General features: G+C 37.1%; 1 protein-coding gene across 1 annotated transcript in view; it reads left to right on the plus strand.

Moving 5' to 3' along the window:
* The first annotated feature begins 13761 nt into the window (after window positions 1-13761).
* Window positions 13762-26730, plus strand: part of fog (folded gastrulation) — a 36378-nt gene continuing 23409 nt past the window's right edge. Inside the window, exons 1-3 of the mRNA XM_044396165.2 lie at window positions 13762-13958; window positions 14025-14272; window positions 26214-26362. The gene's annotated coding sequence lies outside the window, so the exon portion shown is untranslated. The remainder of the gene's footprint in view (window positions 13959-14024; window positions 14273-26213; window positions 26363-26730) is intronic.

The following is a 26730-nucleotide window of genomic DNA, read 5'->3' on the forward strand; positions in this document are numbered from 1 at the left end:
CAGCAATGGATGTCCCGTGAGGAATCCGTCGGCGACCACCACGTTTTTCATCCCCTGCTCGCGGCCTTTTCAATTAGTGACCATGACAACTGAAGTTTTACTACAGCGCGCTTCTACTTTATTTTCCCATTATTTGGGTGCGTTTCGTACATTTATTTCAGTTGGGTTTTCCAAGGTTTCTCAGTCGCTGCAGAGGTCAGTTGGTTGGCAAGTCACTCCGTTTCTCAGTCGGTCAGTTGGATATTTTTTTAAAGCTGGACCCCCATTTGCGGATAATTAAATGTTAATTGAGTAACAACAAAGGCTCGTAATGCAATTGCTTTCCGCATTGACAAACGAAATTGAAATTATGGCCATGGCGAGGAGCTGAAATCAAAAATGCAGTGGCAATTTATTTAACGCGGCCAAATCAATAAATCGCCATATGAATAAATTAATGCAAAATGCGGTCGGCATTACACAATTAAAGGCGAATTCGGTGAAAGCTGCAAAGGACGCGCTGGAGGTGGATACGAACCCAGGTTTGCCCAACTATTAAAAAACATGGCTGCATTTATTTTTCATGACCAAGACAGCTATTTACTGAAAAAATCGTTTAAAATGTATTTAAACAAGAAAGGAAGCTAGCTTCGGCCAGCCGAAGCTTTTATACCCTTGCAGATCATTCCCATTATTTAACAAATCGCAAAAATGTTCAATATTCCATTATTTCTCATTAATTTTCCAATCGTTCCTACGGCGGCTATATGATATAGTAGTTCAATTTTGATAAAATGAAACCCGAAATTCGGAAATATTTAAAAAGAGTCATATCCTAGAGTAGAAGAGAATACAACAAAAACCAACGAGCAATAATTTTTATACCCGTTACTCGTAGAGTAAAAGGGTATATTAGATTCGTGCAAAAGTATGTAACAGGTAGAAGGAAGCGTTTCCGACCCTATAAACCATATATATTCTTGATCAGGATCACTAGCCGAGTCGATCTAGCCATGTCCGTCTGTCCGTCTGTCCGTCTGTCTGTCCGTCTGTCTGTCTGTCTGTCTGTCCGTATGAACGCTGAGATCTCGGAAACTATAAAAGCTAGAAGATTGACATTTGGCATGCAGATTCTAGGAGTTCTTTTGCAGCGCAAGTTTGTTTCAAAAGGGTGCCACGCCCCCTCTAACGCCCACAATCGCATATATACGATTTTAAAAATTTCAATATTTCGGAAAAGTAAAAATGCAGTTTTATGGTGTTTATCAATACCTATCGAAATGTAGAAGAAATTTTTTAAATCGGACCATTCGTTAAAAAGTTACGGCGGATCAAAGTTTTTATCTCCCCCTCCTTCGCACTTCCTTTAGCTGAGTAACGGGTATCTGATAGTCGGGGCACCCGACTATAGCGTTCTCTCTTGTTTTCCTATTAATTTGCGTTTAATTTTCCGACCGTTCCTATGGCAGCTATATGATATAGTGTCCCGATTTTTCTAAATTTTATTCGAAATTCCTAAATATTTAAAAAATAACATTCCCAAGAGAAAGCACCAAATCAATCAAAAAGCACCCAAGCTAAAATTGTTTTTAAGTCTTTTTTTCCGATTTTTCCTATTTGAGTTATAAGATATAGTTGTCCGATCCGGCCGGTTCCGACTTATATACTACCTGCAATAGAAAGAAGACTTTTAGGAAAGTTTTAAGTCGATAGCTTTAGAACTGAGAGACTAGTTTGCGTAGAAACGGACAGACAGACGGACATGGCTAGATCGACTCGTCTAGTGATGCTGATCAAGAATATATATACTTTAGGGGGTCGGAAACGTCTCTTTCACTGCGTTGCAAACTTCTGACTGAAATCATAATACCCTCTGCAATGGTATAAAAATAAGTAAATATTTATTGCGCTCTTATATACACACAAAAAAAAAACTTGGTAAAATCAACTGTAATAATTGTCAAACAGGCCCCAACCAGCAAAATTGTCAATTATACTAAGTAAATAGTCATTTCACAACAACAAAATACACACAATTAGCAAAGACACAAACCCAAAGCAACAACAAAATACTCGTAACTAATTTAATAGTTACGTAACTATCTTTGTTGGTCAATTTTACCAAGCAAATTTTTTTGTGTGTAGGGGGTGTTTTCTTACAAGCCAATCCCCTTTATTGTGGTCACATTTTGGACTTCCTTGAACATTTTTTATTATTATTATTACTTCGCTAATCATGTTTTCGTACAAGAAAAATGTTTATTTCAGGGACCGTAAAAAATGAAATAAACCCTTTTTTGTTCTTACCTATAATGCCCAATCAGCTAACTTGCTAAATTAAATATATAAAAATCTCAGTAGACCTTTAAAAATAAAAGTCTTAAATAACTCTTTTTTACGGTCCCTGTTTTTTTGTATTAAAATTTTGGTGTTTTAGTTAAATTATTCTCTCTGTGTGGGTCGCGCTCTTGTCATTAGTGTTGACCGCACAAAGATAATTCCTTCTGGCGCCATCTGGAGGCATATTTACTTTTAAATTAACTCGACCACAGCGTGCCGTTTTGCTCATATTGGTATTATATTTTTGATACATATCATACATACAACAAGTTTTGAAATCGACCATTCATTAAATGTTGAAAGCAAATAACGCAGGAACACAAAATTGAACTTTGAACTATTTCTAGTTTTCCAGGCTATTTGGGTGCTCCTAAGTATAATTCCCATGCAAACTTATCTTCCTTTACCTACAGATTCCGCGGTATAACTAATTTATCTTTTTTGTAGAATCAACAGTCCACTGTATGCTTTAATTTCGATTTAAAGCATTTTCATGCGGATATTTTATTAGACTTATCATATATATTTATCTTATATAATAAATATATCTCATATTAGTAAACTTTGCATTTGTACATTCCTTACACAACTGATTGCATTTAGGACCCTTAAGGTGCAATTAACACTATTAATCGATCTGAAACCGATTCGCATTGGCAACAACTCCCCCGAGATGCATGATGAACTGCCACTTAGCGCGAAAAGAGCGGCTAAAAGGGAAAGTCGAAAATTAATTGCAAGTTAAAATCCAAGCTCCCAAGGGCCAAGACACGACAACCACGAAGGCGAGGGACGGTGACGTTGCCCATGACTATGGATTCATCGGAAGGTCCAACTCGGACCGAAAACCCAGGAGAAACCTCAGCTCGGATGACATTAGCGTTGACAAAGAACACGCCAGGCAATTGCAGCATCAGCAGTAGCAACAAGCACTTTGTTTATGGCAGTAAGCGTCTCGTCACTCACACGAATACACTGGGGAAAACGGGATCGTAGAAATAAAAAGACATTAACAATACGCAAGTATTGAAAAGCTGGAAATATTCTACATCAAGGCATCTGCAGAGGGTATTGTAATTTGCGTTAGATTTGTGCAAGGTTTTGTATTATTTCAAATTAACTTAGAACTTGTACAAATCAAAAAATATATTTAAATTGGAGCGGTTTTTGCTCGAAAACTAATTACAAGACTAATTTTACCATTATATAATTGTTTTCCCTGCACGAAAGCTGTGTTTACTCTTCGTTGTGGCCAAGTTCGCTTCCTGTCCCAGTGCAGCAGCAACAGCAGCAACAGCAACTAACCCAGAAGCAACATCAAGGGCCACAGCAGCAACATCATCGCCTCCCATTCGCCCTTCGTCATGCTTCTACTTAGACTCGACTGCTATTTCATTTTAATGACTCACGTGACTTTCACGTATCTCTTCAGAGCCACACCACCTCCCATATAAGAACATATCGTAACAGAAGCAACATCAGCAGCACCGCCATGGTAGTTGGAGCTGGGTGCTGGGAGCTGGGAGCTGGGACAAAAGTATAATCATAATAATAAAAGTTATACACCTAACATGCTATTACATAACAGACATAGAGCTCAGCAGAGGGGGAATAGAATGAGACGTCAGAGACCGGCGATGGGTTCTTACTTAATTTCGAGCAACACACACTCTGCATTTTGAAGGCAGGTTAAAAGAGGGGGAACGGACTGAACGGAATGAGGGTGGTTGCAGTCAAAACATTCAGATAATTAGTTCATCAGCAAATGAAAACTTTTCATAAGGAGGACCTGGACAAGCCGATTATCAAACTGCATCGATTTGAGGATTATATTCCATTCGATAGTTGGATGAAAGGTCTGCATGTTAATGCTGAGTGGTTGACTATTTGACTCCCTGTTCTTATATGATGTTCATATAAATTTAAATAAACTAACATGTGTCCATTTGGCTGCATTTATGTAGTAAGGGACACTAATTGGTTCTTGCAGTTATTGCAAATAATAATGCCAGCAATCCAAAGATTGACATTTCACTTTGGGACTATTTAGCAAATAAATTATGTAATTATCTAAAACTTAAATATCGAACCGTGACGATCGCACCTTGAACATACAAAATGTCTGATGTCAAATTTTGTGACGGAAAAGGTATAAGCAAAGGTAAATACAACACTTTCTTGTTCGGCCAGCTGAAAATATTCGGACATTTAAGCTTCAAACCGACACACGAATTCCTTTTTGCGATTGAGAACATTTGAAATGTTGTACTTGTTTAGTCGGCGGCCTATTCATTTTTTGTCACCAAATCATTTTCACATTTTTGTAGAACTAAAGAATACATTTTCAGATTTCCAAACGACCCTATTCTTAAAATACCGAAATCACTTGACAGTGGTTTTCTTTCCAATTTTCGGCTGTGCGAAATATATACATGCATGTTTTCCTCGGCTCCGACTGACAGGCCATTCATCAAACAGCCGACTTCCGTCGTCCCTGTTTTTCTTGCCCAGCTTTTTTTTTGCAACGCCGAAGGAGGGGTAATTGGCCACCCTGGAAAACGCCTAGTGCCCAGGGAAAATGCGGGAAAACACCACGTCAAATGAAGTTCAAACGAGGGAATATCATGGAGAAGCCATCGCATCAGCCGTGATTGACAGCCGCGGAATTCGGATGGGGGATGGGACAACTGGTGTTAAGACAAACAATCTGGCGGTTTCTGTGGCTTTTAAGCGAAACCAAACTCTGGGAAAATGTCGATTTGACAGGCGTGGGGGTCACAGAAGCAGAGATTCTGAGGATGGTCTCTAAGTAGATTGCCTTGTTAGTGGTCCTATTCCTATTTCGATTCCGATTCCACTTCATGTCGAGACGAGCTAACTGCAGTTGGGGCTTCCATTGAAAAGTGCCACAAAAACGGTTTCAATTTTTTCTGCCTAATACCATAATCAGTCAGCGAGCTGCTTTAGTTCGATTTGGTTCAGTTTAGCTGGGTTTAGTTTGAAAATAGAATCAAGCGGAAAACGCCAAAGGCCCATAAACATGGCGTTTTGTGAAAGGAGAAAGAAATGTTGGAGAAGTCGAGGTCTGAATACTCTTTAAAAGAAGAACAAAATAACAATACTTTTCATTCGTTTTGTTAACACTTTCATTGGCTTTACTAACTCCATCAAAATAATTTATATAAAATTGTTTATTCATGAAATAATTATAATTTTGTTTTTAATAAACTTGTTTTTTACATATGACACAATTTTAAAATTGGTTGTGTTGTGGGAATTTTGGTTGCATACTTTATGAGTACCCAACTTCCTTTCATTTTTCACCCGAGTAGGGGGTCATTTTATATAAACCCCCCGTGGATCCGCGCAACTAGTCCGAACTACAGCGTGTGTAAGAACTTTTAGCTAGTGTATTATAATGGGAATTACATGCACATACTAAATGGCCAATTGGAAATGGTCAACGAAGAACGGGAAAAGGGGGAAATCGGAGGATGGAAGACGGCCAACTGGGGAAGAAGGTCGGGGAAAATGTTTGTTTGGTCTGCGCTGGCCTCAAGTATCTCCTGCAAGGCGGAAGCCCAGACACACAACTACAACCAACACCTTTTAAAGTGCGGCCCAGAAAAGGAAGGCCCAGAGGGCTCTTACAGCAATTTAAAGGCGATTGATTATAATTAGTTTACAGCAGGAGCTCTGCCTGTAATGAAGTTATTTTTACTCATAAAGTGTCATTTAGATGACACAAATGACCATCGTTAGAAGCTCGATTGTAAAAACTTCAAAGTCCACTAGATGACTTTTCGACAAAAAGTGACGAAAGGGGAAAGGTATTCCATAAATAAATATTTTAATAAATATATATTTATATTAATTAGCCTCGATGAAGACTTACTCATCTTATTCGCTTTGAATCCACTCAAAATAATTGCAGGATTTTTTGTTTTTTTTTTTTAAATTGGTAAATTATTTGCTCATATCTTCTTAATGAATGTTCCGAGTTAAACAATTTTGGGTACTAACAAATCATTTACATATTTTGGTAGGGGAGAGGTCTGTCAGTTGGGATGCTGGACCTTTACTTCTTTGTACTGTTTTGCAATGACAAAAGTTTTAAGAAAAACTTTAGTTTTCACGAAAAAGTTTTTTTTACTTTAAAGTTTTATAAAAAATCAAAAACGTGCTTAAAAACTGAAGAATTTAGTTTAAGGTTTCCAATATAAGTTAAGTCAGAAAAGAAGGGTTTTATTTTTTAAAATGAAAGCTTTGGGAATCAGTTCTAATATCAAAGTTAAACAATCAACGTAATTGTGAAATCGGGAGAGACTTCTGGACGACCCGACATATCCACTTGTGGAGCACTCGAAAACCTCTAAATATTGCCAAGAAAGAAGAAATATTACTTGGGCAATGGAAACGAGATGAGGATTTAACTGACAGAAAAATTAACCAAATGTTCAGAAATTTCAAGTGGCAACTCATTAATGGACCACAGATGTGCGATGTCTTCGGATTCTTTGGAGTAATTTTTCCTTGTTTTCCCTTCCAGGAAGGTCAACGCAACAATGGTCTTTGGTCTTTTGATGACTCATTGCCAAGTTCGTATGTCACGAGTTTCTTCGACTGGGACCTGGGTTTGGAGCTCTGGGTTTTAAGTTCTGTGTTGTCGATTTTTAGGTTTTTGTGTTTCGGGTTCCCGGTAAGCCGTCTCCGCCTTATCGGACTCCGAACATTACTCGACTGCTCGCCAATGATATGCTCCCGATTTTTGTGTGTGTTTTCTTTTAGGGATATATTTCACTGGCTGTCGTCGTCTTTGGTCAAGGGGAAGGAGTGGCGGCGACAAGGGGACTCCCAATTTCGGAAAACAAGACCATTGCCCACTGATGATAAAAAATGAACTTTGGGTGGGCTCAGAAAGAACCCAGACCTCAGAGATTACAATATCAATTTGAATATACAGCTGTGTGGAGCACTTTTTAAAAGGAATACCTCATTTATATTATTAAAACGCGTAAAAATGAATGCAATACGAAATAACAAATCTACATATAAACTTAAAATTGTAATCTCCTTATTAATCGTTACCAAACATTATAGTTACCGAACTATTCGAATTGGTCAATTTTACCCATACAATTTTTGTTGTGCGTTTATAAAATCTGGCCAAAATTAATTTGCTTCTTTTTAATGTTTCTGGTTGTATAAAATGGCATTTGGCCTGTGTCCCCATTTTCCGGCCTCCTTAAACAATGGTAAGTATGATTGGCCTCCATTGAACTCTCGCTTAGGTTATCCCCAAAGACGGGGGAAAAGAGATGGGAATGGAAAGGCAGAGAGAGAAGGGAGAGTGATATGTAAATGGCTTATGCTTTGCCAAACTTGCAAATTGCTGTCCACTTTTCATGTTGTCCTGGCCATGTGATCCCTTTTTTCCAGCCATGTCTTTATTTTTCCCCATGGATTTTCTTTTTTCCGAGTCGCTCCCCCCTCGCTCACTCCCCGTATGGCTATCTCTCGCTGTAGGATTGTGTTGATGTTTTCTTTTGGGGGCTCGAAAGCAAATGAATCCCAAAAATGTTGGCTGCCCTTTTCGGGTTTTCTCGCTTTAAACTTGATTCATGTCAGCCCGGCGCTCGGCATCGATATATTTTCTTTTTTCTCTCCGCTTTTTTCCAATTTTTTCGGGTCTTTTGGTATCTTTGGCATGCATATGCGGCTTCGCCCCCCTTTCCTCGCCGCTCCGGTGGCGTGTTGATATGTTTATCATTGTTATTATTTATGTTTAGATTTGAATGTCAATGTCGAATCGGAATCAGCATCGACATTCGACATTCATTCCCAACATTGCTGAGGGCAAAGTGCGGGGGAAAACGCCTAGAAAAATGGAGAACGAGGCGGGAGCGATTTAAGGGAGTGCTCGTTTGGAATTTTTGTGTGCGCGGCAGTGCTGCCATTTTGTCCTTTTTCGGGACAAATCTGTACTTTTTAAATAAAATATTTAATTAAGTGAACAAATTATTATACACGTTACTCGTAGAGTAATACACACAAAAACAAGAAAGGAAGCTAGCTTCGGCCAGCCGAAGCTTAAATACCCTTGCAGATCATTCCTATTAATTAACAAATCGCAAAAATGTTCAATTAATTTCATTATTCTCATTAATTTTCCGATCGTTCCTGAGGCAGCTATATGATATAGTCGTCCGATTTTGATCAAATTAAAATTGAAATTCGGAAATATTTAAAAAGAGTCATATCCTAGAGTAGAAGATAATACAATAAAAACCAAAGAAGCTAGAATTTATTTCCTATTACTTTTCCATTCATTTTCCGATTGTTCCTATGGCAGCTATATGATATATTCGTCCGATTTTTTAAATATTTAATTCGAAATTCAGAAATATTTAAAAAATAACATCCCCAAAAGTAGAAGGTAATATTTCAAAAAACACCGAAGCTAGAATTTTTTTTAACGATTTCTTTTCCGATCCTTCCTATGGGAGCTATAAGATATAGTTGTCCGATCCGGTCGGTTCCGACATATATACTACCTGCAATAGAAAGAAGACTTTTGGGAAAGTTTCATCCCGATAGCTCAAAAACTGAGAGACTAGTTTGCGTAGAAACAGACAGACGGACAGACGGACAGACGGACAGACGGACAGACGGTCAGACGGACAGACGGACATGGCTAGATCGACTCGTCTAGTGATGCTGATCAAGAATATATATACTTTATGGGGTCGGAAACGTCTCCTTCACTGCGTTGCAAACTTCTGACTGAAATCATAATACCCTCTGCAAGGGTATAAAAAGCACGTCGCCGTGAAATCGATAAGTCCAGCTAATTTTCTGGTTATTCCTACTCATATCGTTTTTACCTGAAATATTCATAAAATTTACATTAAATAATATCATTTTGCCGAATTCTCTTTCTCGGAGATTCTCTAACTTCGAAAAAGAGCGCAGTAATCAATATGGCGAGCAAAATGACATGAGTGGAAGCGAGAAAGACGTATTCGAAAAAAAAATGTATAAAAATGTATAACATCTTAGTGTTTTTTAATTTTTTTGTCCTTTTACAAAATTTAATCTCTTTTTTTTTGCTGAAGGGCCCTGTTTTTTAAGCTGACGGTTGGCAGCACTGCTGTGAGCACTTTGAACTTTGATGGCATTAAGTTGTCAATTTGCGTTTTGACTTTATAGCGCCGCCAACGGCTTTTTCCATTATCGTTCTTATACTCTATAAGCTAATCTCAAATGTGTCTAACAAAAGTCGGCTAAAAATTATTATAATTAATGTATTTCGACATAAATTAAAAATAAATATTTGGTATTAATTTGATTGTAAATTGTATTAAATCTTTAAATTTTAGTCGAACTCCGTCCCTCAACATTTTCTCGTTCTTCTTCAATATTAATTAAATTATTAACTTACGATTTTGTTTGCTTAACTATGTACATATATATGTCTGTACAATAATGTACATGTGTATTTGTCTTGTTTGTATTTTCAGCCTTAGCTTCCCACGCAAAACTTTTGACAACCTTAGGTTTTGTTTTTATGTTTCTTAATTAATGCTTGCGCTTTTTCCCAAGAGACAAAAACTTGTTCGGAAAGTGAAAACAAGAACATTAACAAAAAATAAAAGTGAAAATGATTAGCATAGTAGGGAAAAGAAATTATATGTAAGACGGTGGAAAAAATGTAAAAAGAAATTAATTTCCATTCAAAATTCCAAATGCCACTCGAGAAAAGGGGGGCTGAAAATGGAAAAAAAGAAGCAGAGGCAGAAGGCAAACATTGGAAAGACAACGAATTTTTTAATTGATTTCACTTAAAGCATCAAAACAACGCGGCCTCTCCGCAAGAAGGAGAAGAAGGAAAAGTACCTAAGAAACTGATGATTTTGTATTGTTTTTTTAAATTGGTAAACTTTTTTGTGGTTTTTGTTTTTGGGCGAAAGGCCAGAAGACCACTCACACACTTGACTGTTGAAAAATCAACAGAAAAGGGAACGAGACAGAGCAAGGCAGAAAGGGAGGAAAAAAGGCTGATCCCAATTTATACACTTAACGAAATAGCACCCAATTCACCCAACAAAATTGTTCGTAGATACACAAAAAAATAATTTATTTTCTGCAGACTACAAAAGGTTACTTAAGGCGTTGCCGGCCCCACAAAGTATGTATATAAATTCTTGAACTGGATGAGAAATGGATTAGATCATGTCCCTTTAGCCGAGTAACGGGTATCTAATAGTCGAGGCAATTTCATTTTTTTCAAAACCTTAAACATAATCATCAAAATTATTTAACTCACAAGTCTTAATACTTTCCTAGGAAAAAATATTTTTTCACTGTAAATTTAAAGTGCCAATATTAAGCTATCGAACGGTGCATAACTCTTTTTGTTTTACTAAATAAATACCAAATGGAAGGAAAATGTGTTTCGCGAAAGTGTGTGTTTAATCGATCATATTTTTTTTAATAATAATTATTTTTTTTTTATTTAAGCGATGTTTTGTAAAAGATTTGAATTTATCCTAAACAAAACAAATGTCTTTCTTTCGAAATTGGAACGGTGTACTTTGGACCAAGTGGCCCTAATTGGTCATTATGTTGGTCTAAACAGCGGCATTGGCTCAAGTGGCGCCTAATTAAAAGTACCCAGAAGTGCGATTCAATCCCCAATGATGATGATGCCTGGTAATACAAGAAAAACAGCTCTTAAATTGATTTTAAGCCTAAGGACATTCATCGCAGATTTTTCTGGTTTACCGAGATTTTTGTTATCCTAGCTCAGCCAAGTTGCTTATTTTCGATTGCTATTACTTTCTGTACTTTCTCCTGGTGGTCTGCTAACTTTGAAAAAAAAATTAAAATATACATATGTTGCTCAAAGCGACCAAAAACAACTAGTGCCAGTGGAATATTACCAGGAAGAGCCGAAGTGTCTTCGTAAATTAAACAATTGGCTGCATTCAAAAAAAAAAGAGCAACACAAATGCATTTGCTTAAGGTCATTAATCATCCTTTGCAGGCGGTCAAAAGAGTGCAGTGAGCTCTTTTGTTTATTTTTACACTCGAAAATATTACACATGATAAATATTCATAGTGTAAAACGTGTCCACACTTAGTTTTTAATGCTTATACAAATTTTTTTTTTTATTTTGTCAGAAGTTTGTAAAGCATTTATCGGGTGAACATATTCTTGCTCAGCATTACTTGGCGAGTCGATATGACCATGTCCGTCTGAGACGGTCAGTTGAGAGATTAGTTTAAAATCTATTAATTTAAAACTTTCATAATAGTCTTTTTATAAAATCAAAAAACTATTTGGTGGTCTTAGCTTTTTGTGTCCACGTAACCTCTTATGAGGTGACGAACTCGTCGAATCTCACATATGACGTCACGATAAAAATTCCAAATAAATGTAGTCGTCTCCTCTTATCGTGTCGATAATGTTTTTACAGTAATATTATTAAGAAGTCCCGTAATTTGTTCGTGTGGTAATTTTTTCTAAAGAGGTGGTGCACAAACTAGCAAACCTATTCAATTTATTTGTGACAGAGCGAAGATGAGTGAAAAATATAATCAGATGAATATATGCTCGTATAAATGAGATCTTAATCAACAGCTTTTGGTACTTGGCGTTATTTTTGTTTGCGCCGTTTGAGAGTGACACCGTTTTTGCTCAAAAATTACCTTGTAAATGCTGCATTTTTATTGTAGTTTAGTATTGATTTTAGTTGTTTCGTCAGTTGGAAAGGATGGTTCACTTTTACAGAAATATGCTCAGTAGATGTAAGCAACTTTCTGCTTTTACACTTTTAAAAAATATTGATTTTTGGGAAAGTTACATTAAAAATCATATCGTTCGTCACATTACCCTACACTCCCCTAATGTTCTCACATGACTTATACCACAAGCTTTATTAGAAATCCAACTTTTTTGCCGTAAACCGACATTATAAAAAATACATTATTTTAAGCACTCATACATATAGTTAGATATACAAATTCTAAATAAAAAACGACGTATTCCTATTAAGTAAAATCCAACTTTCCGAGGTTGTCAAACCTTTCGCACTTGAGATGATTAAAAAAAATAAATACTTTATTTTAAGGCATACAAATAATAATGATAAACGATCTCTCAGTGCAATTGCAACTGAAGAGCATTGAAAGCTAAGCTCGACCCTAGCGCGCTCTTCCAAAGAGAGTTTTTCAAGCCGCGGTCCGGTCTCTTCTCTTGCCGGCAACGCGATCGAGTATGTACATACATAGCTACATATATAATTATACATATCTGATCGACGATCCTCTCTCGCGCTGGCTCTCCCTCTCTTTTTCAATGACGGCGACGTCGACGGTTCGAAGCGCTTCTCATTCCAAAAACAACTGTGAACGTGAACGGTAACGGTACGTGCTCTCTTTTCCTGCCTCTGATATCTCTTTGCGAAAAGAATTCGACAACAGTTGAGGAACAAGACAGAAAATTAATACCACCAACAATAGTAAATTAAATAACAACAAGAATTCGTTAATATTTCGTTTTAATTTGTTACATACAAACATACAACTTTTAAAAGACATGTGCAATCGGCCAATACGTGTGTGAAAATATTGAGTTTAAATATTTTTTCTATTCTATTTCCCCGTAAAAATGTGTACTATTAAAAAAGTTGAACGTTTTTTCGTGTGCTTTTCGGTTTTATTTATTTTTCGATTTTTTTCGTGTTACTTATTTCTTTTCTTAATTTGACCCGATTTCAATTTGAAATTAAACAAGAGCCTAAAAAAATAAAACAAAATATGTGTGCACAAGAGTGCATATCTGTGAAAGGAAACAGGAAAATAGAGAATGAAATAAAGTGAAATAAAATAAAATAAAATACACACTACGAAAGCGTGTATTAATATACTGTATGTCTGTATGTGTACATACTATGTATATTGTGAAACGGTTGTTGTAGCTGCTATTGTTGTTGCCTTTACAGCAACAGGCGTCCGATAATTTATAATCTTAAAAATACATATGCCCTGTAAATATTCATTCTCCTATGTGCACTGAAAAACAAAGATCACTTGGCAATATCTATAGTTAGCATCAAAGCATTGAAGTGACTTAAATATTTTGGACTATTTTTGAGGGAATTCAATCAAAAGTAAACCATTGATAAATTTATATAATTATATTTATATATAAATAATTTAAAGCTGTGATCCTAAAAACACAACGTCACAGTGATAAAATCTTGTTCCCCTTTTAAAATTAAAGTTACAATAATAAATACCATTTTTTTTAATATGGCTAATTGAAATGTAATCTCCAGTTTTTTTCGGTGTACATAGGGTTTGTCAACGTAGGCAGTGCATTATTTCAAATACTAAATTTATATTACTTTATGTTTTTCTCCCCAACAGTTTCTTACCATTAGAACTATCTTAAATCGATTTTTTTGTAGTGATTTTTTGTATGTGTGAAAAAGTCTTCTTTGTGAATCAAAAACATATGATACTGTTAAACAAATAACACAAATGAAAACGGAGAAATATATAAAAACAGTGTATTGTTTAAGAGACAGACACAACACTAAACAAAGTGATAAATCAGCAGTGGAAAATGAAAGGTAACCAGCGACGGGAAAACTTTAAGCAATTGAATAAAATTTAGTCCCTTCATTTCAAATCGCTAGGTCCAGCCAACCGCACCAACAAAATATATAAAACATTCTAAAAAAAGAAAACCAACAACGTCACTAAATACCAATTTGTGGTGTTTAATATTTATTTATATGCTAATTTATTTTTATAATAAATTGGTATTAACCCACAAACCAACACGACAACATTAAAATCGGGTGAAAGATAATAAAGAAGCAACAAAAAGCAAGCACGCGCATCTTCTTTTGCCGTCTTTGTTTTGGGATATAAAACCGGAAATGTAAGTGGATTATGTGTTTTTTGTTTAAACTTTTAAGTGTGTTTTATAATTTTCTTCGCTTTTATTACTCTTTTTTCTGTGGAAACTAGTTTTTTAATTCAAATTCAATTGAAACGCAGACAGCGAGGTTTTTTTTAGGCCCCATGCGAATGCGGATTTTATTCACGAAACGCATATCTTTCGCATTTCTGGTCATCCTGTATTGCTTTATCTGCTGAGTTTCGGGATGTGTCATTTTCGTGGGCTTATCCACGGGGGATTCCCGAGTTCACGCCCGATGCTGACCTTCTGACTATAAGGATGTGGGAAAACTGATCATTCTGCGGGTGCGATAATTACTTTTGGTACATTAGTTCCATACTAGCATACGAAATCCCTTACCTTCTAAAAGGCTCTGTATGGTCTAAATGTGATTTTGAAGAAGTTATATTTTATTTTTATACCCTTGCAGAGGGTATTATGATTTCAGTCAACGCAGTGAAGGGGACGTTTCCGACCCTACAAAGTATATATATTATTGATCAGCATCACTAGACGAGTCGATCTAGCCATGTCCGTCTGTCCGTCCGTCTGTCCGTCCGTCTGTCCGTCCGTCTGTCCGTCCGTCTGTCCGTCCGTCTGTCCGTCCGTCTGTCCGTCCGTCTGTCCGTCCGTCTGTCCGTCCGTCTGTCCATCCGTCTGTCTGTTTCTACGCAAACTAGCCTCTCAGTTTTGAAGCTATCGGCTTGAAACTTTCCCAAAAGTCTTCTTTCTATTGCAGGTAGTATATAAGTCGGAACCGACCGGATCGGAAAACTATATCTTATAGCTCCCATAGGAAGGATCGAAAAAAAAAAATTCTAGCTTCGGTGTTTTTTAAAAAATTGCCTTCTACTCTTGGGAATATTACTTTTTAAATATTTCTATTATACAGTTATAAGTTATTTCACAGTAATTTTTAAGTAATATTAAAAAGGTAGTTGTGACTTAGTTTAAAACAATGAGTTTCCATACGATTTCAAGATTTTACCCCTACTTTAAATTTAACAAACGGACAAGAAAACGGCCCTCAAAGCAACTTTTTTTGTGTGTAGGTTTGTATATTTTGCAAACACATAGCACATAATTGAAATTCGTTGAAAGTCTAAGTCACAACACTACCCCATAAATCCTGTAAATTCCAACCATAGTAGGAAAGTTCCAATGATTCAATGAACCATTTTCGAATTTAAAGCGGTGTCTTATCAGTTTTTGCACTTACACATTTTTCAAACAATAAGAGCTTACACTTATACTCGTAGTTTATGGAAATGAGCGCTATCGCTCTGTGGGAATGGTAATAATGATGATAATGGCGATGATGATGTCACTCGGTGACCCTATGGCAAAGTGATCACTTCCGCTGACTATAAAATGAATTTGTTGGTTTAAAATGAAAAACTAAAAGCAAAGGCGAAACGAATTTTAGATTCAAACGAGTCCCGCATGAAAGTGTTACCACGTTAATTGCATTTAACCGACTGTCCAAAAAATAAACATTGGGAAGGGTGGCTAAGTACTCGAGTGGCTTAAAATTGTTGACATCCGAGTCGAGAATAGAACACTGAGAAAAACTTTCCATACGTATGTATCCATTTTAATTATATCATATGATTTCATTGTGCTATTTATGATACGCTTTTATAATTTTAATATATTCCTCTTAGTCTACACAATAAAAATAATAAATAATAATTCAAATTTTATTTATTTAAATATTTATTGGGATTGGAACAAATACAAAAAAAGATTCCACATATCTAAAATATTTCGTTTATTCATTTTTTAATTGATGTAGTCAATATATAAACTAGATATATATAATAATAACAAAAATGTGTAAAAGTAAAAAAAAACGAATTATAAATTTTTTCGGTGCAGAATAAAATGCTTGCGAAACGCTCCCAAAGTCATTATCAGCATTAGAAAGTGTTACAGACAGCACGAAAATCAAACCCCGGGGATGGAGATAGTACTATATAGCTGTAAACAGTTGAGGGGGATCTGTGCGGGCCAGACTGCCAGACTTTCCCCACTTCCCGATTTCAATTTAAATACACCCGCGCCCTCAGAGAACGTGAAATGAAATCAGTAACCGAAAAAATCGAATCTATCACGAAATTATTTTCGAGGCTCTTTAAGTCACTTGTGCCCATGGCTAAACATATAGCCGTGGTAAAATTGATTCAGCTGCATCGCGGCAAATAGCATCGGATGGGCGATCCGTAGGGCAGTACGTGCCTGAGGGCCCAAAACCGAAAACCAAATACCAAAGCCGATATCCGACCTCCACTTACACTCAAACTTGGTGAATGTTTGTTCTGGAATTTTCTATTTCCCTAGGTGCAGATCATGAATACTTTGTTCTCGAATGGATTCCAAGAAGCCGGCTAATATTAGAGGGCAAGTGAAAAGTATGTGGGGACCAGCAAGTTTAGAAAAAGTTTTTAACGAAAAGAACCCAAATATAAGGTGTTAATGTTTTCTAATATAAGGATCTAAACATTTAGAAAATTGAGTTCAACTAAACGCCCAGTGCAAAAATACGGTAGAATTAATATCGATGTGCGTAGGAATTTTGTCGGAATTCAGCGGTAAGCTTTGAATTCTTGGGTGTTCTTCTCAATATTTTCTTGAATTGTACTCTTTGAAATATTACATGAACAGTTGTATAAACATATCCGTTATTTTACTTCAGCGCTGGTGAAATATATATTTACCATCTTCATACATGCTTTTAAGTACATACATATATGGTTTCAGGTCCAGAAGCCATGCAATTGCATTCAGAATTTCCTATCGCGAGCATATCACATTTTCCCATTCATGGTATTCATTAATTTATTCACCTGTTGAGCACGTTTGGTCGCAAATGTTAATAATGTAATACATATTCGCCGTTAGAGCGAAGTCTCCACCCGCCTAAACCCCCCATTTAGCCCGCTTTCGACCCCCACCCTTTCCGACTTTGAGCCCCATGTGCAGCGTAGCGTTTCCCTCTTTCTCTGTCCCCTGCTCTCCCGCATGGTTATTTAACCATGAAGGCGGATGAATTTGGGATTCAGGGGCACACGGTGGGGATTTTTGTACAGGGGGCTTGTATGAGGAGTACGTTCGCTGAGTCATCGCCAAGTCAAAAGCGTAGCACGCACCGCGCTCGCCTAAAATCAGCCAAGCGTCAAAGTGTCGACGAACAGGTGCCTTAGCTCCAGGGCTGGATAAAAATTGGGCCGAGCGAGGGATGGAGGGGCGATTCAGGGGCTGTGGCGAAATGAGGGCGGCTCCTACTGAGGCAGCATCAGTTACGAACTTTGGGCTACCACTGAGGCAGAGAGAAAAATGATTAGCTACTAATAAAATAAATCGTTTTCCAAAAGATTTAGTCAATAAAATATTATTTCCTTTTTCCTATATTTTTCACAGCTACATTTATTTTTTGATTATTGTTCAGTTATTGTTCAGGAGACCATTTTTTCCGCAAAAATGTTTATAGAGGGGACCGAAAAAATTTATATTTTTTTTTAGTAAAAAATAAAAGTTACAATTTAATGATTATTTGTAAACGAAAAAACATCGCTCAGAAATAATGAAATAACGCCCACAATCGCCCACTATCGATTTTAAAATGTGCCTGGCGCCCACATTTTTAAAGATTTCCGAGAAGTATAAATGCAATTTTGTTGTAAATATGCCTATCGAAATGTAGAAGACATTTTTCAAATCAGACCATTCATTAAAAAGTTATGCACAATCAAATAAATTTTAAATATCCATCTCCCTCGCACTCCCTTTAGCTGAGTGACGGGTATTAGATAGTTGGGACACGAACCCGACTATAGCGTTCTCTCTTGTTTAATGATTGAAACGTACGTTGTGCATACAAACATTCTTAAATCGACAGCGGGCCTTTGTGACTCTTTCAAATTAAAAGGAAAAGGTTTGTGTTATCTTTGTCAATTTTAGGTAAACTTCAACTTCTAACCGTTTTTTAAATGACAAAATTACAATTAATACTAAACTCAAACATTAATTTAAGTTCGTTTTGTAAGTCATTGACTAAATGTCCGAGGATAAAGGAATAAGTGTTTCAACCCGTTTCCCTACCTAATAATGGTTTCGATCACACTGAATACAAAATTCTAAATATCGTGCGAATTTTTTTACGTGTATGGTGCATGTTGCTGCTGGTGATGTTGTGTTGCCGCTGCTATTTGTGCTGGCGTTGTTGACGGCGGCAAGCGGAAGTAGAATACGCTTTGGGGGCAGCGTCTAATCGCCGCTGCTCCATCGGAATTGTAGCGACTATACCTTCATATGTATATGGACTCTATATGGATATAGACGCAGGTGCACTGCACCAGCAATGTGTTGCCTTTGCTGCTATTACAATACGCTCTTTTATTGTTCTTGTCCGTAGACACCGCTCGTAATTTCCATTACTCGCCACGGCCGTTCTTCTTTCTTTATGACGCTGATGATGACGACTCTTTCTTCCGCTTCTCGAAATACATAAGTCCGCTTCAGTTCCAGCTGAATGCGTCTCTTCCACTTCCGCTTACAATTCTTTTTTATTAGACTTTATTACACATTTTATATTCCGCTTTCATTTCTATTTTCATTGCGCTCTTTCTCTGCTTTGTTTTTGGCTAAATGATTTAATCATTCTCCGTGTGTAGAAAGAGCCGCAATGTGGTAAGCTATAATAAGGGTAAAAGAGGGCCAAAGGCATACAAATAGACGAAAATACCGAAAAATAAGCACTGTCAACCGCAAATGTGACAAGCACTTAATTTTCCCGTGAAGAGAACGTTAGCCTGGTCATTAAAGGACTTTTTTTCCCCAACTAGCCGAAGAAAACGTTTGCAAATTTATTGGACAAGCTTTTAAAATGTATTACAAATATAACACTATGTTTTTATACCCGTTACTCGTAGAGTAAAAGGGTATATTTAGGGTATTCACCAGTCCTGGCAGGTGTCGCAGGCAGGTGAAAATTTCGCATATCCAACAACAAAATACATGAAATAAAAAATTCTAGACCTGCCGTAGGTCGACCTATGCTTATATGATTAATATCAAACGTGGGAAACTTCATGTAATCTTGTGGCAGATATGCTGCATCTGCCATTTGCCAGACTTGCCAAGACTGGTGAATACCCTAATTGTATTCGGGTCACTAGCCGAGTCGATCTAGCCATGTCCGTCTGTCCGTCTGTCTGTCTGTCCGTCCGTATGAACGCCGAAATCTCGGAAACTACAAAAGCTAGAAGGTTGAGATTTCCCACACATATTCTTGGGCTTCCTACGCAGCGCAAGTTTGTTTCAGCCGAGGCCCACGCCCTCTTTAACGCCCACAATTGCATTACACGATTTTAAAAGGTGTCCTGCGGCTACAGGTTTATTGTGTTTATCAATACCTATCGAAATATAGGTATTAAAAAGTTATGCGCAATCAAAGTTTAATATATCCATCTCCCTCGCACTCGCTTTTGCTAAGTAACGGGTATCTGATAGTCGGTGCACCCGACTATAGCGTTCTTTCTTGTTTTTTTGGTAACTCTTCTAATTAAACATCTAGCGGATTTTAGGGAAGAGTTGATTATTTTTTTTAAGATGTATAACGTTTTTCCTCAACTGCATTGCTTCAAGATTTTCCCTCAAGAGTTTTATAGAACTCTGACAATTTTTTCAGTGGCTTTTTTCAGCATTTTTTCTTTTTACCCCCTCGTTTCAATCACTAGTTTTCCTCCCAGCGCTCCATTTTCTCCATTTTATGTTTGAGCATAGCAAGTGTGAAAGCATATGTTTTGACAATGCTATCGTTGTGTCGCAGGCCCGAGGCCTAATATTCAGCCTCTGGGTTTTTTGGCAACGGATGTTGAATGTTGCAGCAGAGGTGTGGCCGCAGAAAGGGGCGGTGGGCGTGGCAGGTTGCCGGCGGTCAGTGGGTGTGCGTTGAGGGAATGCACAGCTTTGAATGCAAGTTTCGGGATCCGCGCAAAATGAAAACGCGTGTTTGCCAGCGACTCTGTGTTGCTGATATTCTTGGTGTTGCTACCGTGTTGATGTTGCTGCTTTCGCTGTTGCTGGTGTTGCTGCTGCTGCAGTATTGCTTGTTGTTGCTGCCGTGACGTCCATGTAGCTGGCGTAGTTGTTGGCGTCCGTTACAGCTGTTTGCGGTGGCCAGGCAATGTTTTGGTAAAAATTCTCGTTTGGCTTTTTGGCATTTTTATGCCGCGCTTCTTTATTTTTTTTTTCGATATTTGTGACACTTTTTGTTATGTTATTTCTTGTTTATGTTAGCATGTTGCCGCAGCGATGTTAAGGTTTCTGTTGTTTCTGCAGTAGTTTATTATGCAGTACGTTGCGTTTATGGGCTTTTTCGCTTTATGACAGCAAAAACAGCACTTTTAAACAAATAAACACGATAAGCCAATGAGATGATTAACAGGAATGTAACGCTTAATACCCATTTTACTTAAACCCTTTTATATGTATATGGGAGTATATTTTAGCAGACGTGTTGCCTACACACAAAAAATCGGTTGGTAAAACAAACAATTCCCCATTGTCAATTTTACCATTCAACAAGTTACTCTTTCGTAATGGATTGGAATGTAGTTAGCTTAGTGTTTGTATAGTAAATGTATACAAAAATGGAAACAATTCTAATTAACAATTCATAGTTACTACTGCAGCATAATTTATAAACCGTGAATATCAAGGAAGTACATATACAAATATTAAATTAGGACATTTCCCGACAAATTCTTTGGTACTTTTGATTTAAATAATTATTACTGATATTATAATTATAGACCGAAAAAAGGGGTTACATATCGGGTAATTTCTTTCTTAGCGAGACGCCTTTGTGATGCTGCTGGGCGTTGATGTTTCTGCAGTGCACAAAGCATGGCATGATCAATTACTTGGCCACATGACCAACTGACAGACAACCAGATCTGCAAACAATGGGGCCCGAAACACGAAACACTTGCAACAGCAACACCAGCAGTTCACATTGTTTGGTGCGAGTATATGCGCTGCAAATCATGTGAGAAATGTATTAAAATTGTTGCGACAGCGAAATGCAAGCAAGCAAGTTGCCAGTGGCCCTAGAAGCCCCCTTTCCAGAACCCCCCCTTGGCCACCGCCACCACTGGTGGCACCCACGCCAATGCCTGGGAATGCAGCGCGGGGTCAAAGATTGCTGCAGCTGCAGCAGTTGTTGCTATTGCTGGTGCTACAGTTGCTTCTTCTTCTGCCGCCTCTCGTTTGCTGTGTGTGGCATCTTCTGGACCGGATTCCCATGAACTGATGGCGCCCTCAGCCCAAACAAAGTGGAGAGAGGTCGTTTGACCGCGAATGCTGACTTGCCGCTGATACAGATGTACAGTGACAAAACTATGTTGCTTTTTTATTCACCACTTAAAAAATAGAATAAAATTACCTGATTCATCAAATAATTGTTGCTTTAAAAAATGTCAAGCTTACTTCGAACTGAGAAACTTTGTTTTGACAAACATTTAAGGCATTAAAATGGATTGAACAAGTATTCAATATCATAACATGGTCAGATGTTTTCTAAGAATTTTAAATTTTTGTAATTATGAAAAACATAGGGTGTTAAAAAATTTGTTTTTGTTTTTTTTATATTTTTTAGGTTATTTGGGTCTCTTAGCTTTGAAACCACAACTTGGAAGTCGGTTTCATTCAAATGTATTTCAAATTCTTTATCACTAATTGAGCATCCCAAAAGCTAACTCTTTAACGAAGAATTTTGAAATATTTCAATTTTAAAATTTTGTTACACAATTTTGAACATATTTGGAAGAACACAAATCCCAATAATGTGATTTAATAATAAGGAATAGTACCAACAAAATGATGCGAGTGGGGTTCAAAGGGAAAGAAGTATTGTGCTTCAGAGTATGGAACTGGTTTAATGTGAAAGCGTCCCATAAAGAGGACAATTAGGTGAGCAAATAATATTGGAAACCACAGCATCGGCATAGGGAGTTGCCAACTTAGAAACTGTGAATGACTTTGTAGTGCTGCTGAATAATCAAGGTGTGCGGCAGCCAGAAACTGGAATTCATGGGTGGCCAATACCCGATACTCACCATCCACTATCCACTATCCAATGGCAACAGGCCAGTGGATCACGACCAAGCCCTTCGCGAACGTGAGATACCAGATAAATCAGGGCTGCAATAGATGCCGTATTGTTGTTGCCTAATGAGAGGCCGAGCGGCTGCAACATGTTGCTGGCGGGCAGCACGAAGGCAGCTGCAAAAACAACAGTGATAAGCGCAGACATAGAAAGTTTAATGACTTGAGTGAACTACCCGAGAGCAAAGCAGAACGCCCGCGTCTTGGTCTAATCGAAATCGAAACACAAATCAGTTTGAGAGGAGTCGCAAAAAGCCAGGAAAGGCAAAAACAATTGTGGAAAACATTTCGCGAGTGGAGTGGAGAACGTTGACCTGCATTATGCAGTGAGCTACACTGGGAGAATGACTTGATGACTATTCCGAGGAAGCACTACCCCTTGATATCACTCCTAGTACTGAGTTTTAGGTGCATCACTTTGTTAAATTAAAAACAGATAGAGACTAATACTTAAAAATGCATTGCATATGTCATTGCTGATAATGAATATGACTTAAGCCTCACCCCCTTAAGCACCCCCACATACGACGTGTGTTTTGGGCTGTCCCTGACATCGGAGCTGGTTTATTCCATCGGCTGTAGTCTATAGAGTATAAGCGATGATGTTGTCTCCCTGTCATTGTCAAGCACAATTAATTGAGCTTTAATCGTGTCTTGGTCGCGGTTCTTGTCTTGCAATCTGTTTTGCAATCGGACGAGTTCAAGACCTTAGCTATATCCCACAGCTAACGATTTACAAAAATTGTGAAATATTAACGGTTGACTTGCACAAAGCTTCGGAGATTTTGAGGTGCTGTGGAATTGGAACCACACTAAAAAAATGAAAGTTGTTCTCGTTAATTGTGCTCTGGATTAACGAATTAGATGGTTTTATACCGTTTCATTGTTAAACATTGTTCACATATTCTTTTGAATTTGTTCACATCGAGTTCTACACGTTGACTTGCAATTCTTGCTTCAGATTCACCTAGAACGAGTCTACGAGAATTAATACCGGCTTTCATCAGTTTAGTCGTTCGAAAATTAAACATGGTCCGCGAAAAAACCCCTTTAAGTTTTTGAATGTAAATTCGCTTGACGTCTTCTTTCCGTCTCTTCCCCTGGAATTTTTGTGGTCGTTGAAGTTTTCATTGTTCATAAATTTTAACGGACTTATAATGATTATCATTTATATGTCTTCTTTGCCAACTCGTTGCGATTGTTGTTATTGCAGTTGTTCCCCGTTTTTATTGCCAGAAGAAAACAAGTAAAAAAATTTGCGTTTAATTTTTACTTTTTTTTTTTGCATAAGTGCGAATTATAAACGGCAGTAAAAAAAGCAAAAAAAAAGCATTAATAACAACGTCTGTCGATTGCAACAGGCGCTAATTTGATTTTTGTTGCTGTTGCGGCGCCCCAGCAACTTGCAATATTGCTGCAATTGTTGTTGTCTCTCCGGGTTTTATTTTCGTATATTTATTTTTCTCGTTGTCGTCTGAGAGTTACATTTTGACATTTAAACTTGTTTTTGGCACAGGGCGGCATATCTCACTCGTTTTATTTTTATTATCTTTCTTGATTTGCTCTTCGCTGGCTTTCTGGTTGCTTTCTTGATTGCTCGCTTGATTTCTGGACAAGTTTTACCCCTGGGGCCCTAAGCAGCCAACCCCCCTGGGTCCTCGTGCCGCCCCTGAAATCCATTAGCAAGCACGAACATGAATGTCTAATAGGCGACATAGAAAATTTCGTGCCCCGATGCAAATTTATTTTCAGTTATTGGGCCGTTTAGATGTATAAACAATTTGTTGGAGGCCTTGTTTTTTAATTTTTGTTTTATTTTTCAAAGTCAGGAGGACACAATATCTTAGTGGAGGCTCAACTGAAATTTTCCTTGAAAATCAAAATGTCAAAGTTGTTTGATTTTCAAATCAGCAGCTAAGCATGCTATCAGATACATCTGATGTCTTTATCACGTTGGAGGTGCTCGCGTGAGTAAATTCTCATTCACGAAATGTAATGGATGTGTACATATGTATGTAGTAACTATGTAGTTGAAAAAAATGTCAATACGCTATTCTTTCATAAAACACGATGAATCGAAGATGGATCAAATCGATTGCTAAAAAAACGATTAAAATAAAATATTCATTTAATGTTTAAAGACTTAATAAAATCATTTTTATAATTTACCCATTTCTGTCAATGGTTAACCACACTATGAAATACAATTATTGGAATAAAGGCAAAGACATATATTTCGTGTTTTCGTTTCACCAACTCGTGGCGCAGTCAAATTATCGTCACGAGCCCACTGTTGTAATCCGCCCCGCCATCCATCCGTATCTTTGGGATTGAAATAGACACATGGCATTGCGTGAGGGTTAAAGAGGGGTCGGTTCTGATTGGGGTTCGGTTCGTTCATCGAGGCGTAGAATTAAACTGTCAAATTCAACAAATAACTGGATTTGTAACATAGAATGGTTCGAACAAAACAAAGAAGGAGCAGTACTCCGAAAAAAAAATGAATTTAAGTTTTGTCCAAAAAGGGGAACACCCCAGTGGGCTTTAAGGCCACCAAGATATCAATTAAATAGACATCAAGACCAACTAAAGCTTTTAGATTTCTTTTGTAAAAAGTATAATTACAAATCTGTAACGGAGAACATTTCAAGATTATCCTTTAAGGGGGGGTAGGGTCTTTGGCACCAAAAAATCGACTAACTTTGCGATTTTTTCTATAAAAACTGGTTGGATGGATTTAATTCTTCTGTTCTTTTGTTTATTATTTAGTGTCATCTAAATAACATCCACTAATTTTTATAGCCGATACTTTCGGCTAATGTATCGGTGGCAAAGCGATTGCTGGAACACTAATAAAAAAAGGCGTTTTGCGGTGTTCACTGTACTTCCGCTAAAAATGATTGGATTTCCATTTTGTTTTTACATTTCGCTCAAGAATTAAAAAACCCGCTCCTGGGAAGCCCTTTTCAGGGGCGGGTATTTTTTATGCAGAAAAATCTGCGACAAATTTGAAAACGATCGGTTGAGCCGTTTAGAAATGCAGATGAACACAGACTCTCGAAACGTGGCTTCGAGAAAAACGCACTTAAGCAATGCTGCGTTCATTGCGCTGTTATCGCTTGAAACTAAGTTTGCAGAACAAAAATCGTCTTCTTTACTAGAAGGTTTAGGTATTATACATTTAATTTGTTTCTTAAAAATTACTCAATTTTAAATTTAAACATTTTTCTAAAAGATATTAACCTAAACAACAAAGTAAATAGTAAAATACCTCAAAACGAGTCTCTAGTGTATTCATCCACAAAGCGGTGCTTAATTAAAAAATATGAATACAAAATAAATGTTTAGGGATTTCATCTATCTATTTTTTCTGAGATTCGACTCCAAATTGCCTGTCACGTTTGCCGTGGAATGAGCCATAAAGATAAATACAGCTTTCCAAAAAACTCCAAGTCGCATTTATTTTTGGCCTTGGTTTCTAGTGAGTGAATTTAGTTCACGGAAGAACAACTAAATAGCTTATCATTCTCCGGATGTTATGTATATATTCAAAAACTAAAATTGTTTAAACTTGTTTACTTGTACTTTCTTTAATGCGCCATTTGATATTTCCTCTCGACGACTGGACGACCCATTCCCTACTTGGTATTTTTATTACATTTGGCTTATCAACAAAAACAGGGCACAGCACAAAAGTTCATTCAACAGTCCGAGGCTTTAATTTGGCTTTGCTTCTCTTTTTTAATTGCAGAATTACCCCAACACTCAGCAAAAACAACCGAAAACGAAGAAGTATTGTGCATCCTGTGAAAAGATTGTCTGCCAGATTGGAAAGGACTTTTTTTACATTGCCTCTCGCCCACTTCATATATCATTTGACTTTATGTGGCCTGATTTGGGGTGAGTATTGGTTTTTATGGCCAGAAATATTAACGAATAGCAACAGATATAGACAACTCCATTTTTTTAAAAGGGTGCTTTGTTTATGTCCGGGACTGTTCATCGATTGGGATTTTAAATTCTTTTTGAAAGGGGCTTTATACTTTTTAAAAGATCGTGTTTACATATGTTGGTTTATTACTCTAAAGCACATACATAGCTTTTATTTAAAATTAAATAAAAATTGTTTAAACATATTAATGTTGGAAGTCTTAATGTGCCCTAAAAATTGAAAAAAAAAATTGCTTCGATGAACTGCGATTTCTTAAGAATTTAGGTTCTGAAGTTTATCAAGGGATGTGCATGGTTATCTTATAATTAAATTTCAA

The sequence above is a fragment of the Drosophila takahashii genome, chromosome X, assembly GCF_030179915.1.
Source record: "Drosophila takahashii strain IR98-3 E-12201 chromosome X, DtakHiC1v2, whole genome shotgun sequence".
NCBI classification, from domain to species: Eukaryota; Metazoa; Arthropoda; class Insecta; order Diptera; family Drosophilidae; genus Drosophila; species Drosophila takahashii.